At 36.7% G+C, this 17226-nt stretch overlaps 1 long non-coding RNA gene across 1 annotated transcript in view; it reads right to left on the reverse strand.

The window, feature by feature from the left end:
- Positions 1-9527: 9527 nt before the first annotated feature.
- Positions 9528-17226, reverse strand: part of LOC122788820 — a 198017-nt gene continuing 190318 nt past the window's right edge. Inside the window, exon 3 of the long non-coding RNA XR_006362744.1 lies at positions 9528-11351. This is a non-coding gene — a long non-coding RNA (uncharacterized LOC122788820). The remainder of the gene's footprint in view (positions 11352-17226) is intronic.

Here is a 17226-nt window from a genome sequence, read left to right on the forward strand (position 1 = left end):
TCTGAAACATGGCTCCGACCATCAACCAAAGACAATGAGATCCTGCCTCCTGGTTACAATATACTTAGGGCAGATAGAGTAAAGAAAAGAGGAGGTGGAATAGTCGTCTTATATAATAAACATCATAACTAACCCTATACAACCACCCCAGGTCTCTAACGCTGAAATACTAGCTCTAAAATTCTACTAAATAATCATAAGGGCATTAACCTAATTGTCACCTATATTCCCCTGGGAACAATGTAGAAACACTAGAGGTCATTCTACATTGGATAGCCAACAACTCCCCTCAAGAAACCATTGTCCTGGGCGATGTTAATATTGACTGGAACCAATCAACCCCATCCCTGTTAACCTACATGGATTCTCTCAGATAATATCATCTACCACGGTAACAATAACCAAAAGAGAGTATACTAGACTGGATACTCACCAACAGTCATCCCCAGAACTATATGTCTGGAACTCTCCTAATGATCTTAGTGATCACCTGCTCACATACATCATGAAAGACAAAATTAATTGTACAAGCTTACCTATTTATAGGTCTATCAGATCCAAGAAAACTTTGACCCAACTAAATTTCAACTTGAACTCAAATCATGTAACTGGACAAAACTAAAGTTCCTTCCCTTGATGAGGCAGTGTCATCATTTAACAATTCATTCCTTACTATACTTGACTACGCATGCCCCCCGCTCAAAATAGATAAAACTCAACTAGCACCCTGGCTAACAACAGACACCAAAACCAAAATAACAACTAGAGACAAAGCGTGGGATAAATGAACTACCCTAGATCGTATCAAATGCCAACAACTTAGAAATGAGACTAAAAAAGCCATCATACTAGATAAGAAAAATTACTTCTACAATCTGCAACATAAACATCAGAATAACCCTCAAAAGTACTGGGCAGGCATAAATAAACTTCTCCAACCAGGAAAATCCACTACTCCGACCCCAGGAACATTATCTGACAAGAGCCAAGAAGATATAGCCAATTCATTCAATACTTTCTTCACAGAAACCATCCAGTCATTAGCTAACCAACTTTCTCCTCCCCACACGTCTATAAACACTATACCTGACTCACCACTCTCTTTTAACTTCCAGCCAGTGTCCACATCCTTTATCAGATCCCTTTTGAAAAAACTGAAGCCAACCACCCTTTCAGCTGATCTTCTGCCGGCTGAATACCTGCAAATTGCTGCAGATGTCGTAGCCTACCCTATCTCAATCCTAATTAACAGAACCATAACTGAGGCCTCAATCCCCTCAATTTGGAAAATATCCTATGTTATTCCACTCCACAAAGGAGGTTCATCCACAGAACTATCCAACTATAGACCTATAGCCATACTATCACCACTTGCCAAAATTATGGAAAAGTGCATGCACAACCAACTAATGCTCTATCTAACCCAAAATAAACTACTCACAGACTTTCAACATGGATTCAGACCCCATCATAGTACAACCACTGCCCTCCTCTCTTTTACTGAAAACATTAATCTTAAAAAAATCCTCCGCTCTCTTCCTGGACCTATCGAAAGCCTTCGATATGGTAAACCATCAGTTACTTCTATATACTTTAAAAACCCTGTATCTAGATACTCCAGCCCTTGACTGGTTTCAAGCTTACCTCACTGGGAGACAACAAGCAGTAATGTGGCAAAACAAGCTCTCCTGCCTACTACCAAATACCACAGGAGTCCCTCAAGGTTCCATATTAGGACCTCTCCTCTTTCAAGTCTTCAAACAGTCATCCCTGAAGCCACCTGCATTCAATATTGTTCCAATGCCTCTCTTGCAAATCTACTAACTACCACCCAACATAGCTTCACCAAAGTCAAAAACTGGCTTGCCAACCATCTCCTGATCTTAAATCCAAATAAAACCAAGTTACTTCTCTTCTACCCAACCAATAGATCTCCGACTGAAAACTTCACTATAAAATCCAATAATGGGACCATCATCTCCCCAGACACCTATACAAAGCTATTAGGAGTAAACATTGACAATAAACTCAGATTTGATATACATATCAACCAAGCCATTAAGTCAGTCAACAAGAAACTTGGGAGCCTATACACCTTCTCTCTACCCTACTATATGCCTCTCCTGTCCTCACTCACCTTAACAAATCTGATCTGGCCAAGCTCTCATCCTGCTATAATCACATTGCCAGGTTCCCTACAGAACACACCACTGTACTAACCTGAAAGCTTGGATGGATAAAATTCCCACACCTTCTTCACCAGTCCCAACTCATAGAGGCCTTCAAAATCCTTAAACAACCTGAGAATACCCCAGCACTAAAAACTTAATGACTCCCTACTCCAATCTAAGCTGCCTTCGCTCAGCAAACAGACTCCTTGTCCAAACAACTAAATCTCTCAACCTAGGTGGTGGCTATTTGCCAACACCACTGGTAAAATATGGAACTCTCCCAAATAACATCATGTCTAAGTCAATTCAAAATAGTCTAAAACTCCACTTCAAGTCACACTGGCTATGTCCTTGCTCAAACCCAGACTAGCTCTGTGCCATTAACTAAAACATAAACAACTAGCTAAGATGATAAGTACTTTGTATACTGTGATAAAGAAATATGTATCCTGTCTAACTCTATGTCATTATACTGCCTACTGTACTTGCTAATATGTTATTAATGTTACATTTGTAGTAATCTCAGAAATAGTAATGGCAGTCTTGTACTTGTATGTAAATAGCCTTTGTTTTTGTTAAGTTCTTTCAGCTCATTTACTGTACCTAATTATCAATGTAACTCTGTTGGAGGCCTCCGCTGAAAAAGGACATGTATCCAGTCGGACCATCCCGGTTAACAAATGTAAAATAAATAAATAAATCTCTTATTAAGCCTTCTTTTCAATGCACATAGAAGGCCTTTGCAAAATATTTTATTATACATTTGTTGACAGGGAAAGTCTGTCTAGGACAAAGCCTATTTTCAGCAGAGGCCCAGAGACAAATGCTCCAAATGCATGTCTTTAGAATGTGGAAGAAAACTGGAGTACCCAGAGGAAACTGACGCGAATGCAGGGAGAACATGCAAACTCCACACAGAAGGCACCCCAGCTGAGTATCGAACCAGAGAACCTCTTACTGTGAGGCAGCAATTTTAAATGCTACACCACTGCGTTGCCCCAAAAATATGTGAAATTCAAGACATTTCTGCTTTTCAGCTGTACCTTTTGATATAATCCAGCTTTCAGAACTGTCTCCCACCCTTTACCGTTACAAAAGTCTTCAGTCTAGGCCTTGACAATTCCTGTCTATCCTGGTTTTCTATTTACTTCTCTAACAAATTATCATCATCATCAGACCTAGAGAGGTCTAGGTGATTTGGTCATGTTGACCTCTCTATCAGACTCCAGGGAGTAAAATGGCTCACTGACATCTTACCCTTTCCCCCTGTTATAGTTGGGGTCTCACAAGGATCCATATTGGGACCGATCCTGTTCAGCATCTTTGTTAGTGAGCTTGACCTGGACAGTAGAAATGCTACCTTAGTCCAGTACAGAGACAATTCTATCATCAGATTTGATTCCTTACAAAAACTGACCCAGAAATCCTTCAGTTCTACAGAAGACTGTCTACCTCCCAGCTATTCTTAAACACTAACAAAACAAAACTAATTCTCTTCACTCCTAAACAGCCCCAGTAAAGAATGCATCCTTCACAATTTCCTCTTCCAGCAAATACCAATAGAACTTCTCGCACAAACAGAACTATTAGTAGTTCAAATAGATGATGGCCTAAAGTTTGACTTCCACACTCAACAAGCATTAAAAAAAAAAAAAAAAAAAAACACCAAAAACTTAGCAGTTTTTATAGGGCAAAGCCCTACCTATCTAACACTGGAAGATGTCATGTTGTCACTACCCTCCTACAACCTGCTTTTATCTACTTGGCACCAATACTAACAAATACCCAAGTAGCACAACTAAACAAACTTGAGCAGTACTACAACAAGGTCACAAAATAGAAGCCAACCTCCCCCACACACATCACATCACTATTTGGTCTTCAAACATCTCAGATGGTTTGAACTACTTCAGCAGCTCAATATTCCCAGCTCCCTGTTATCTGCAGTCTAATATATCAATTGGCTGTCCATCTCTAGCCAACCTTGCACAGCCATACAACCCACCCAGAAGCTTGCACTCTATGGGCAATGACCTTCTACATATATTAAAACCTAATAACTCTGCAGGCTGTTCACTCTACTCTCAACAAGTGCTAAAGACATTAAACTCCATCCACCTAACAGGAAGACAGGACTGCTCTATAAAGTCATTTAAACTACAGCCAAAGTCTCACTGACTCAACTCCTGGCTGTGCAAATGTGCTGCACCAGATTAGCACATCACTCTCTTTCAACCTCATCCCTGCCCACCTCCCTCCATATCCTCCTGTAACATAAATCACTCTCTTTTGACCCTTTTGTTATACTCCTTTATCCTCAACTACCCTTGCCTTTTATTTCCCAACTCTCTCTAGGTCTCTCGTTACTATACCTTTTGTAAGGCATATTGCTTTCTGTTGAAAATAGGAACTATATGGCTGTCTGTATATTTTATCAAATTTGAAATGCAATTCTCCCTCTTTTGAAAAATGTTATAAAGATTGTAATATATTATTGATTTTCAAATGTTAGTATCTCTCTGTCTATTACTATTGGTTGTACATTGGAGCTTATGAAAATGGGTCATGTGTCTTGTCAGATTTTCTCAGTAAACAAAAGCAATCAATCACTCAATAAATAAACATGCTTTGGTGATTCTCACTTTAAGTATTGGCTTCTGCCTTGGTTTCACTACTGTTAAGAAAACTAAAGGTATTATTTAAAAATAATTACTTATTTTAATAAAGAAAACAGTAATATAATAGAGTCATGCTAAGGTAAAGTAGCAGTCTCTGCAAATGTTTGGAGGATGGTGAGGCAAACATTCTTTGAACAGTAAATAGATGTTATAAATATAGCCCACCTAGTCAAAATAGGAGAAGCCACCTCAAGTAGGAGACCAGTAACGAGTTGCGTACCCCAGGGATCACTTTTGGGGCCTTTGTTATTTGGGATATACTTTTCTGAGGTGCAGGCCAAAACCAATAGGCTATGGCTGAGCAAGTTTGCAGATGATTGCAAGCTGGGTGCTATCATCAATTCCCCTAGTGATGTCCACATCCTCCAAGAGGGTCTCACCCAAACAAATGACAGGTGCCAGAAACATGGACTCAAGCTGAATACCAAAAATGCATCATCATCCCCTTTGGGGAGAATGATGTCCCCACAAATTATCACATTAATAACAACATCCTAAGCACACAATCAGTCATGAGGGATTTGGGCATCCAGGTTGATAGCAACCTGACTTTTGACCACCATGTTGTTTCCATTGTATGGAAAGCTTTCTACGTGGCCCACCTTATAAATAAGGGTATCTCATCCAGGGACAAGGAGGTCATAATATCCCTGTGTTCTTCCCTTATAAGGCCAATTATTGAGTACAATGCCCCTTTCGTCATGTATCTCTCAAAGCACATGCAGCAGCTGGGGAGACCACAGAGGTTCCTCACCAGGAGAATCCAGGGCCTCAAACATCTATCCTACACTGATAGGATAAAAGTCCTGTCCCTTTACTCCATTTCATACAGACTCCTCAGAGGTGACCTCTGTCTGGCATACAAAGCAATCTCAGACCTTGCCGTGATGGTACTGCTGCATATCCACAAATCACCCGAGTAACCCACACATGCAATCTCAACATGATCTGTGACATCAGTAGGATTTGCTGGTGGGACAGATTTGTGTCCCAGAGACTCCCCCATCTGTGGAATAGTCTCCATGTCTAAGTCAAGCAGAGTACCTCATTATCCCTTTTTAAACGCAATCTGGATAACTGGATGGGAAACATAAAATACACCCCTGGGATTCCACCTGTGTTCTCGCTGGACTGGGACATTGGGTGCTGACTTGGCTAAGCATGGGCTTAACTCTTGGCTAGGCTTATAAGGTCTTCAGAGCCAATAACCTAGTAACTTCCTATGATCTATGATCCTATATGTACTAAGTTCTCTGTCTTCATTAGGGATATATGACTAGTGGGATTAAAAGATTATGTAAAATATAGACAATAGAACTGTAATGCTTTCATTCCTTTTTCTCTAATATGAATAGAGTATTAAAGCTGTGCCCAATGTAATATTTAGTTATAAACTTCGAGCAATCAGTTTTAGCATTTGATAGTGATAGTGAGTAATTACTTTGGAAGATCTAAAACTTCTAATTAATATATACTACCACCCCTCTGAGTGCCTCAGAAAACATAAATCTTATTATGTCTGGACTTTTTATGTGCAGCCTTTCCATTACCTATAGCCTTTATTAGTCTAGAACGTTCTCATTTCTGAATGTGCTCACATACAACATTCCTAAATGTTATCAGAACTAATAATCATTTTCTGATCAAACTGATGAATATTACAACAAAGTTTCTCTGCATCATCATCATCATCATCATCATCATCATCATCATAATGATAACAATAATGGGGAAAATTTTAAAATGCTTATTAGCAATTTAAAGTCAATTACACACTGTTTGTGGTAATTAACTGCATTAAGACTCATTAAGGACTTACTGGTTTATTACTTTATTATAACTTACTGACTGCAACTTAACAATACATGCCGATTGTGTCATTGATTTAACTGTCGATTTCCCAGAACTGAGCATTGATTGTGAAGTACGCTGGGAATGCTAGCGACAAGAGGCACTTCTAACTACCAGGATCAAATACTATGTGACAGATTTCATAGCTCAGTGCAAGGTAACTAGGAGAAATTAAAATACATTGTAATCAATATTCATAGAGTTCTACCAGATTCAAGGAAAAAAACATTCACAGAAAATTTTATGCTAAAAGTCATCTTTATAAACAGATATCTATTTTTCAGAACAGCGTATCATAGGGCATAGTTCAAACACTTATAAGCATAAGATTCTGGCCCCTGTAGTTATCATGCTAGGAGAAAATAAAATTATACCTAGTCACAATGCATTGTCTGTGAATGATGTGTTATTTATTGCAAATTAGTCCTCTGGGATAGGCTGCAAGATAAACAGTGAGTTGGAATTTGTTTCTAAATATGAGCAGTTACTTGGAATCTATCCAAAGCTGGTAGAAACCATTCATTTTTGTATGTTCTTTTTTTGTTTTACAATTACATTTCTCAGAGTTATTTGAACTGGAAAACATTTCACAGTTTGTAAACTTGTAGAGATATAGCAACAGCAGTGACATAAGCAAGATGCATGCATTTCTTACAAGACAAAAAACCTATGTGGAACAGATTTGAATATTCACATTTGATATTACTTATACAGTAAATTAAACAAACTATTTCATCTGTAAATTGTTTGTACAGTTCCAGAGACGAACTTTTAATGCTAAACATTGGCCTGTGGCTGTTTCTGAGTTACACATATTCAATCAGTTACAGTACAAACTATAAAATAAATGTGATTTCCATTTTGAAATAAACCTTGTTTTATATATATATATATATATATATATATATATATATATATATATATATATATATATATATATAAGTGTGTGTGTGTGTGTGTGTGTGTGTGTGTATGTGTATGTGTGTGTATATATATATATATATATATATATATATATATATATATATATATATATATACAGTATGTATATATAAACTTTCCTCATTGTTAGCTCAAGAAGGCTGCTTCTGTAATGTTAGAGTATGTGTATTATTTGCACTGTATACTGAAGACCCACCTTAGGAAGAGGTGTGTCTTCATGTGGCATTTCATGATGTAGCTACATACATACATACAAATATTTCAAGCATGGGCATTATTGCCCTTCTAGCTTACCAATATACCAAAAACTTTTTCCCATAATTAGTGTCCTGGCTGTTCTTAAAAATATCTAAACCAGTACTTGCTTTAATGTAATTTGGTAGTCTGTTCCATGCATAAGCTACTCTGTCAGAGAACCAATTAGTACACTTCTCATTCCTATAGAATCTTCTACATAAGTTGCCTGATGATCCTTTTCTACTTTTTGATAACTTCAAATGTTCCAAGAGGAATTTCTTTCTAAATGTCCTATATACCTGAATAAGATCTCTTAGATTTCTGTAAGACATACTGTGCAAGTTCAGTTATTTTAGTCCTTCATACTAATTAAAATTTTCACACCCATGAATGTGCATGGCATATTTCCATGGTACTTTTTCTAGTTTACTCATGTTTCTTATAAGGCTTCCAAATTGTTATTCCACACTAAAGTTTGAGTCTAATGTAACTAACAAACAATGACTTCATCATTTCTGATTTCCTACATTTTATAAATAGTTTTATACAACCTGTTGTGTCTTTCAGCTTTTCCCGGTTAGGGGTCGCCACAGCGGAACTCTGGTCCACTAATGATTGGCAGTAGATTTTTATGTGCCGTGTTGCCAGCCCTGAAGCACAACCTTCAACAAAGGTACGCCCATTCACGCATGTCTCCACACAGAAGATGCTTTAGCTGAGAATCGAACAGGACAACGTCTTACTGTGAGGTGACAATGCTACCGCAGCACCACCACTGCAGTATATAGTTCTATATCTATCATTAACCATTTGGTTGATATGATTAGAGAAAACTCATAACTGGCTCTTCCCACCTACCCAGGTCCTTTAATGAGTCTACAGTTTCAATCACTGTGTGCTGTATTAAATATTCATATCTTTCAAATGATGTCTCCCTAATCTCATATGCTTAGTTTTTAATGTATTTTTCAGTATATTATTCTCCTCTGTCCAAATGGTAGCTGTATTACTGGGGTAATTCTGCTCTAGGGCCATGATCACTGTATCATAAAAGGACCTTACCCAAACCACAATGGAACTTTACAGTTGCAGTTTGCATATATTTACTTTAAGTTTCTCTATTCTGTTTGTGCAATGCAATGAAATGCATACTAATCAAAAATGTAGTGGTCTGGCAGTTAAGGTCCCGAGTAACTTATTCTAAATTGCAACAAGTAGAAGTGAAGCATGAAAGAATGAGTCAAAGCATAGGATATAATTTATTTGCATCTTTTTGTCCAAATCCAGTATGTTCCATTAACCTTGATATTGTTTGGTTATGTTTGAATATGTCTACAGTTGTAAACCTGTTAAATAATTATGGTATAACATAGGATGCAGTGATTTCTTATATAATTTCCCCCTCTGCTGTTTTGGGATACCTGTAAACCTTCCTTGTACAAATAAGACAGGAAATAGGACAGTGCAGTCTTTTCTGCTAGTATGCTAAAAAAAGAAACACAGCCTCAAACAATTATATAGTTGTTTGCCTCTTGTCATAGGATCATAGGATCATAGAAGGTTACTAGGCTAATGGCCCTGGGGCCCTTACAAGCCTAGCCAAGAGTTTATCCCCAAACTCTTGGCTAGGCTTGTAAGGGCTCCAGGGCCAAGAGCAAACACAACTAGGTTTTACTGTGAAGTCTCTTAGGGCTTCTAGGTGTTCACATCTTCTGTAAGTTGGATTTTGCCATATTCCATGCTTAGCAATTAGAAAATAGCTTCTTGGACAGAGCATATTATTAGGGTTTATTGTAATTTATGCAGTTCCTTTTAAATAACTAGATTCCCTTAGGTGCGTTTAACATATTGAATATCTAAACAATACAAAAACATTTCAGTCATGAGTTAAAGAACAGTAACATATCACTAGACTCCTCACCCCCACCACCCTCAAAATGCACACCCCTTATGATTACCTTATCCGTTTGCTTATAATTACAGCTGGCATTCCTTTAGTCATTATAGCAACTCAGTAAAAGATTGCCAGCCTAATTATTCTGTGTCTTTGTTTGCTGTCTACATAATATTTGCAAAACAGAGCGATTCATTTAATGATAGTAGTTCAGTAAGTTCATCAAGATGTCGCTTTTAGATTATTAATAATCATTACCAGTTTGGTTTTATTAATGAGATTAGTAACACTAATAATATAAAACATTCCTTTAGGTATATAACTAAGTATGAAAATAGCAAAATTCATTGTGATATCTTATGATATGAAATATTTTGCCTTGGTGGTAACAGTGTATGACTTGAATTAGATACAAAAGTTTTATTTTACAATAAGGTTAAGAGAGGTTTCAAAAACATTGCCACTCAGTGTATTAAGAACCCACAGGCCCTTATAACAAATAATGGTATCTCACCTAAACTAAAGTTATATTGGAAAACTATCCCGTGATGTTCAACTTGCCTCTTGTCTTCTCTGTACACATCAGACTTTCATCTGAAATACTTAATAACCTGCGCTCAACTCAACTAACAAACATAACTGGAATTTCTGCAACAGATATGCTTTTGAAATAGCTGTGAGATTATCTCTATAATGTGATTTTTTGGAGTACAAAAACAGTAAGGTGAAATATTTCTCAAAACACAGCACCAATTCAAATGTGACTTTTAAAGTATTACTAGTTTTATCAAACATAGAATGAAAAATCAACAGCAAAAAAATGTTACTATTGTTTCTTGTATAGCAGTTAGAGTTCTACTTGTGATTTCAAAAGACAAGTGTAAAAATAACATGTGTGGAAGTACTTGCTTTGAATAAATAGTAAGTGTCGGCATACCTCTTTACCTGCAGATGCATAAAATAGGTACAAAGGTCCATGAAAAGTAGGAACAGCCACATAAATATGTGGCCATCTCATTAGTATAACATTTGAATACCAAATGGAACATACCTCTTCCTGCTTTGCGTAGGAATGTGGGATATTACTCAGACATGTTTTAAAAGCAGTGTAACAAAATGATGGAAACATATAATCACATTATCAAACAGACAATGTAAATTCTGTAAACTTTAACAAATTATATCACAAAATTCTACCACAGAAAGTCATTTATATTTGCTTCTAAAAAAGGGAGATCTAAGATCCATGTTCATTTTCTTTAAATTATTGGTGCCATAAATTTGTTGATCATGTAATGTGGTTTTCTTTGTACTAGACAGCTTCAAAAATCAAATGTGATGAGGGGGATGCAAAAAATTCTGTGGAGACTTGAGTCAAGCCTGAAAATAGGAAAATTCCTCTAAAGGGAAAGTGGAGAGGTCTGAGTGTTGGTACTTGCTAGTTTCTTGAAAGGAGTATAAGAACACATTCTGATCATTGAGTAACTCTCTTCATGTGCTGCAGTAATTTAATCACCAGTACATTTTCTAAGAGCGGAAGACCAGCATTTTGCCTTCTCAGTATATTCTTTGCTTCACCTAGATAGAAGAAAAAGCAAGTATTACAAGGCAGAAAATTCTGTTTTAAACTCACTGATTTTAGTTGTTCCATGTGTAAATGCAGTGTTTCCAATAACATTACCAACTGCAATTTGAGGGTGAGGAATTTTTGAGTTAATTATACTTTGGATTTTTAAACATTATAGGCCTAGGCACATGATAAGTGGAAATGGAGTAACAAAGCGGCCTATAAAAAGATAGTAACCCAAAGAGTTAGCATCAGTTTGAGGAAATAACAAAATATATTTATATGTGTGTGCATATATATATATATATATATATATATATATATATATATATATATATATATATATACATATATATATATATATATAGAGAGAGAGAGAGAGAATAGAGCAGACTTTCTTTACTTTAATAAAAATAGTTGTAATTCAAATTACTGTTATTAGTTCCTGCTTTTATTCATTACCTAATTAAAGAAAATGAACACTATAAAAAGAAATCTAAAATAATGAATTCTCCAAATGATAGAAATCTGATGGATGCCTTTTGGTTACTGTATCAGCAGTAATTCAGTAGTTACTTCCTCTGTCATCCTGGAATGAAAACAGTGAGATTGCTTGAGATAGCTGTGAACTGCTTTGCTTTATTTGGGTATCTTTGCAATGTATATACATGAGTTTATATATAAGTGTGTATGTATATATATATATATATATATATATATGCACACACCCTGGGTCTAGCATCTTCATCTATTCAGTGGTTCTCTTGTTACCTTGCCAACAGACAACAAGCTTCAAAACTGCAAAAATCCATCTTCACATATCTTCTCACTTCCACAAGAGTCCCACAGAGAACCATCCTTGGCCCTTCAATATTTTTATCAATAGGCTACATTCATCTTCTTTTGAAGGCACCTTGATTCAATATGCAGATGACTCTACCACCATCTGGTCTTCAAACACTTAAACTCACCTCCAGGAAATCACTCAACAAGCTGTCATCTCCATTCAAACCTGGCTTACAATGGCACAGTTCCTACTCATCCCCCCATAAAAAAACAAACTCCTCCACTTTAGCTCAAAAGCTCACACCCCTAGCAAAGCATCTTTCAAAATCTTTAGGCAAAAGGCACTAAAATCCATTTAGTCCACCATATCAAACTATTAGGAGTCATAATAGATGATGATCTTAAATCTGACCTCCACATCCAAAGCAATATCAAGAAAACCCATCAAAAACTAGGCATGCTATACAGAAACAATCATTTGCTGAGCACACCCGCAAAAATTACTCTAGACAAAACTTACCTTTTGCCTTCCCCACTTTATGGAGCACAATTTCTAATTAAATTACAATCCTCCATAAAAAAAAATAAAAAACTTGAAACTTCTACAACAAAATGACCAAGTTTGCTACTAGTTAATCCTCCTTTACCCATCACTGCAAAGCTCTGCATACCCTTAGCTGGCTGGAACTCTCCCTCAACCTCTCTTACATTCAGCTCATAACAATACATAAAATCATACACAAACCATTAGCCTGCCAGATCTTACTCCTTTAATCAGCATGTATTTTACAAATCTCTTAGATCAGAAGACAAACAACTTCTCACAATATGTAAACCTCATAAATCCCCTGGACAAAGCCTGTACTCATGCTCAGCAGCAAAAAATGGAAATACTTACCTCTAATCGCCAGAACTATTTCTAACCTACCTACCTTAAAAAGCTCCATAAAAGATTACTTCACAAAATCTTGGATGTGCTCCAGTCCCAGTCCTGGCTGAACTTACTCACTATACATCACTCACCTCCTTCAACCTAAACCGCATCCGCTAAACTCTACAGCCCCCTACTCCACTCCTGTTTGTTTTCCCCTCTACCTTACCTTATTTAATTCATCTCTGTAGACCTTTCCTCCCTACTCACCTAAGCTACCTGAAGACACCCTACCCTGCTAGTCTTATAATCTCCTTCTCTCCACCCTTCTTGTTCTATAACCATAATGTGAACATCTCTCTCATACTAAGACATCACTCAGTTTCACCTCACTGTCTCTAATCATGTAATCTGTGATATCTCTTTAAATATCTTATTAGAATTCTTTCAGGTCTCATTTGCCACATGCTAATCTGAAGTTTTCCTCAGATATTCTCTTCAACTCGTGTTATTTTCATTGTACTCTACTATGAAACGTATTCTACCTTTCTCTCATTGCAACATTCTTTCACTTTTATGTTTGTACTGTGTTGTGATACTTTGTGATTTAACATATCTGTACTTGATTTTTGAAAACTTGTGATTGAGAAGCTTTTCTTATCAGGCCTCCACTGAAAATGGGCACTTTCTGGCGCAGTCGGACTTTCCCAGTAAACAAATGTCAAATCTCTCTCTCTCTCTCTATATATATATATATATATATATATATATATATATATATATAGTTCCCCTTCAAAACATCTAAAACCCATAACATTTAAAATTGTAACATCAAAACCATAACATAACATCTAAAACCCATAACATTGAATTTCATAACATCTAAAATGTGCATCACAACACTGAACACTACAAATCACATGAAAATAACATCCTCTCCACATATAACAATACCAAACTAACAGACACACTACAGTGGGACAAACTTAATTTCTTATGTACACATAATGCCTATATCACTTAACTGCCTGATCTAAAAAACACATACAGAGTGGCAAAATAAACGCTATATAAATAGTATAAATTCCTACACTATATAAATAATAACTATTGAAATAAAAACTACAACATCTCATAGTGATACCACAAGATTAACAGATTAAATTATAACATTTACACGTTTGATGATGCACTATTTATTATTATACATTTTAGATGGTATGACATTTGATGTTATGGGTTTTAGATGTTTTGAAGGGGAACTATATATATATATATATATATATATATATATATATATATATATATATATATATATATATATATATATGTATATATATATATATATATATATATATATATCAGACACACACACACACACACACACACACACACACACACACACACGTGCACATACACACACACACAGATGCAAATGGATGTTTTTGTGCATTGCTTAATGCCAGATAGGAAGCCCCTCTGGACCTTTATAGCTAAAGGCTGCATGATTTGCTCATTTTGTATTCCTTTCCAGATGACTGTTTTTCAAAAACCTGGATCAACAGTAATAATGAGATGACACAAAGGCTGTCATGCTGTGTGTCCTGTGCTTCATACTTAACAGTGAGGGAATGCACAAAATGTCTTTTTGTGTGTCCCCTGCATCATTCATAACAGTAGAGGAGATGCACAGACTTCCAGTTTGTGTCCCTTGCATCATTAATAACAGTGAGGGTGATGCACAGACTGGCATTTTGTGTGCCCACTGCATCATTCGGAACAGTGAGGGTAATGCACAGACTGCCATTTTGTGTGTCCCCTGCATCATTCATAACAGTGAGGGGATGCACAGACTGCCATTTTGTGTGTCCCCTGTGTCATTCATAACAGTGAGGGAATGCACAGACTGCCATTTTATGTGTCCACTGCATCATTCATAATGGTGAGGTTGATGCACAGACTGGCATTTTGTGTCTCCACTGCATCATTTGGAACAGTGAGGGTGATATACAGACTGACATTTTGTGTGTCCCCTGCATCATTCATAAGTGAGGTTAATGCAGACTGCCATGCTGTGTGCCCTATGCTTCATTCATAAGAGTGAATGATATGCACACAATGCCATGCTGTGTGTGGGTGTCCTGCTATACAGTCTTGACTTAGTAGTAACCATTATTCATAGCAGTGATCAGTGTGATGTTGGCATGATCAGCATACCATGCCAAGGCCAGCATACCACATGCTGAGCAGGTATTAAAGGAATGAGGTGTACTTTCTGTATCATGTACCTCTTATTACTGAAGCTATAATTACCTAAACAGTCTGTTTATGAACTTGTCTGTCTTTTTAATGAAATTCACTACAACATTTATATACACTGTACCTGGACATGGGTGGCAGCTGCACATTCCCACTTCTCACTCACAACTGGGTCCATCGTGTCATACCAAAACACAACACTGCAAAATGACAGACCTAGACAGTATTGTTACCAATGGACCAAATCTAAAAGACAACATCACAAAACAATTACTTTTTTCAGGATGGCAAGCTACCTTATGCATCCTGCATGAGGGACTGGACTGACCCCTCACCTGCTTACTTATGCATACTAATTCTGAAATCACACTACTCAATGAAAGAACAAAATGCAATTTAAAGTGACTAAAAATGCTGACATAAAGACTGACCCTCATGTACAAAATACACCCACTTGAAAAAGTCAGGATTTGAGTTAATATACTAGTTTTTGATATTCATTTTCAATAAAAGCACATATTCACTGTTCACTATCCTTTTGTATTTAGCCTGGACCATGTAAAATGAATTTTGAATAGCTAATATTTTATTACACAAGATTTTTGATGTGTTGGGTTTCTCCTGAAAAGGTGTAGCCACCTAGTTCTTAACTGGGAGGATATAACTTCCCATTTAAGAACTGATGGACTGAACAGCTCCTGTGCTAAGCATTGTACCAGTGAATGGAAACCCTCAGAAACACAACACAATGCTATACATATTGTGTGTTGAATAGCAGCAGACAAACGTATAGCAACTAGGTACTAGGCTATTAACAAAGTCCATCCACTAAAAGAGTGTTTTGTGTCTACCTTAAGAGATTTTATGGTGGAAGAAGCTCTGACTGAATATGTGCACACACCACGGACAAAAAACAAGAAATTGAACTGATCAGAAATGTTTGGATGTGATAGCATTTTACATCAGTTGTGGTATGTTCACTTGGCCATTTCTTGTTTTGTACTAAACTTTAATATGTGCACATGCATCCACTCTTTCCCTTTACATCTTTGTTTTACTTCTTATGGGATTTAGTATATTTGTTTTATTATTTTATGGATTAACATTTTCATTTAATTGTTGATTTTTTTAAACTCTAAATGTTACATTGCTGTACACGTATTTATTTTTTGAATTGTTACACTATATTTCTAGACTTGGTGTGAGTATGCCTGAATTAAGAATTCTGTATTCACTACTCTCATATCCATCTACGTCTCTGACTATAGCAGTGTAGTTTCCATCCAGCCATCCACAACCCCATTTCCCCATTTTTGCACATGGATTTGGGGTGTCACTTCAACAGTGACAATCACCTAGAGCCAAGGTTTACACTATCGAGTGGTTAGCCCAGCTGCGGTAGTTCATCCACACCACGAACTCACACACACGGTCACACCTGTGGCCAATTTACAGTGTTGATCCACCTACTGCATGTCTTTGGAATGTGGGAGGAACCCACTCAAACACAGGGAGGGCATGCAGACTCCACACATAAGGCACCTCAGCTGAGAATCGCACTGGGGAACCTGTTGCTGTGAGGGACAATGCTATCAGCTGGGCCACTGTGCCACCCCAGCGTGGAGTTTATTTCAAATAAATGCTATTTCCAGTGAAAATATTGGAGTCTGTTAAGACTGGTAATACTTCATCTTTTGACTTTACCCATGTGACTAAAATGTACTATACCGACGATGGCTGAATTTAGAATTCCACATAGCCAGCTACCCTCTGTTACCTTTACTTCTATACCTAAGGCCATTGCCCACATATTCTTTTTTTCTGTTTGAGGCTAAATCTAGTATATTATAGAACATATCTGTAGATGCATACAAGAATAAAAAACAGCATTTCATAAGCTTGAGTTCATACATTTATTCTGCCATACCTAATATATATATATATATATATATATATATATATATATATAT

This window comes from Protopterus annectens, chromosome 14.part0, assembly GCF_019279795.1.
Source record: "Protopterus annectens isolate FY-2018-M chromosome 14.part0, PAN1.0, whole genome shotgun sequence".
In the NCBI taxonomy this organism is placed as follows: domain Eukaryota; kingdom Metazoa; phylum Chordata; order Ceratodontiformes; family Protopteridae; genus Protopterus; species Protopterus annectens.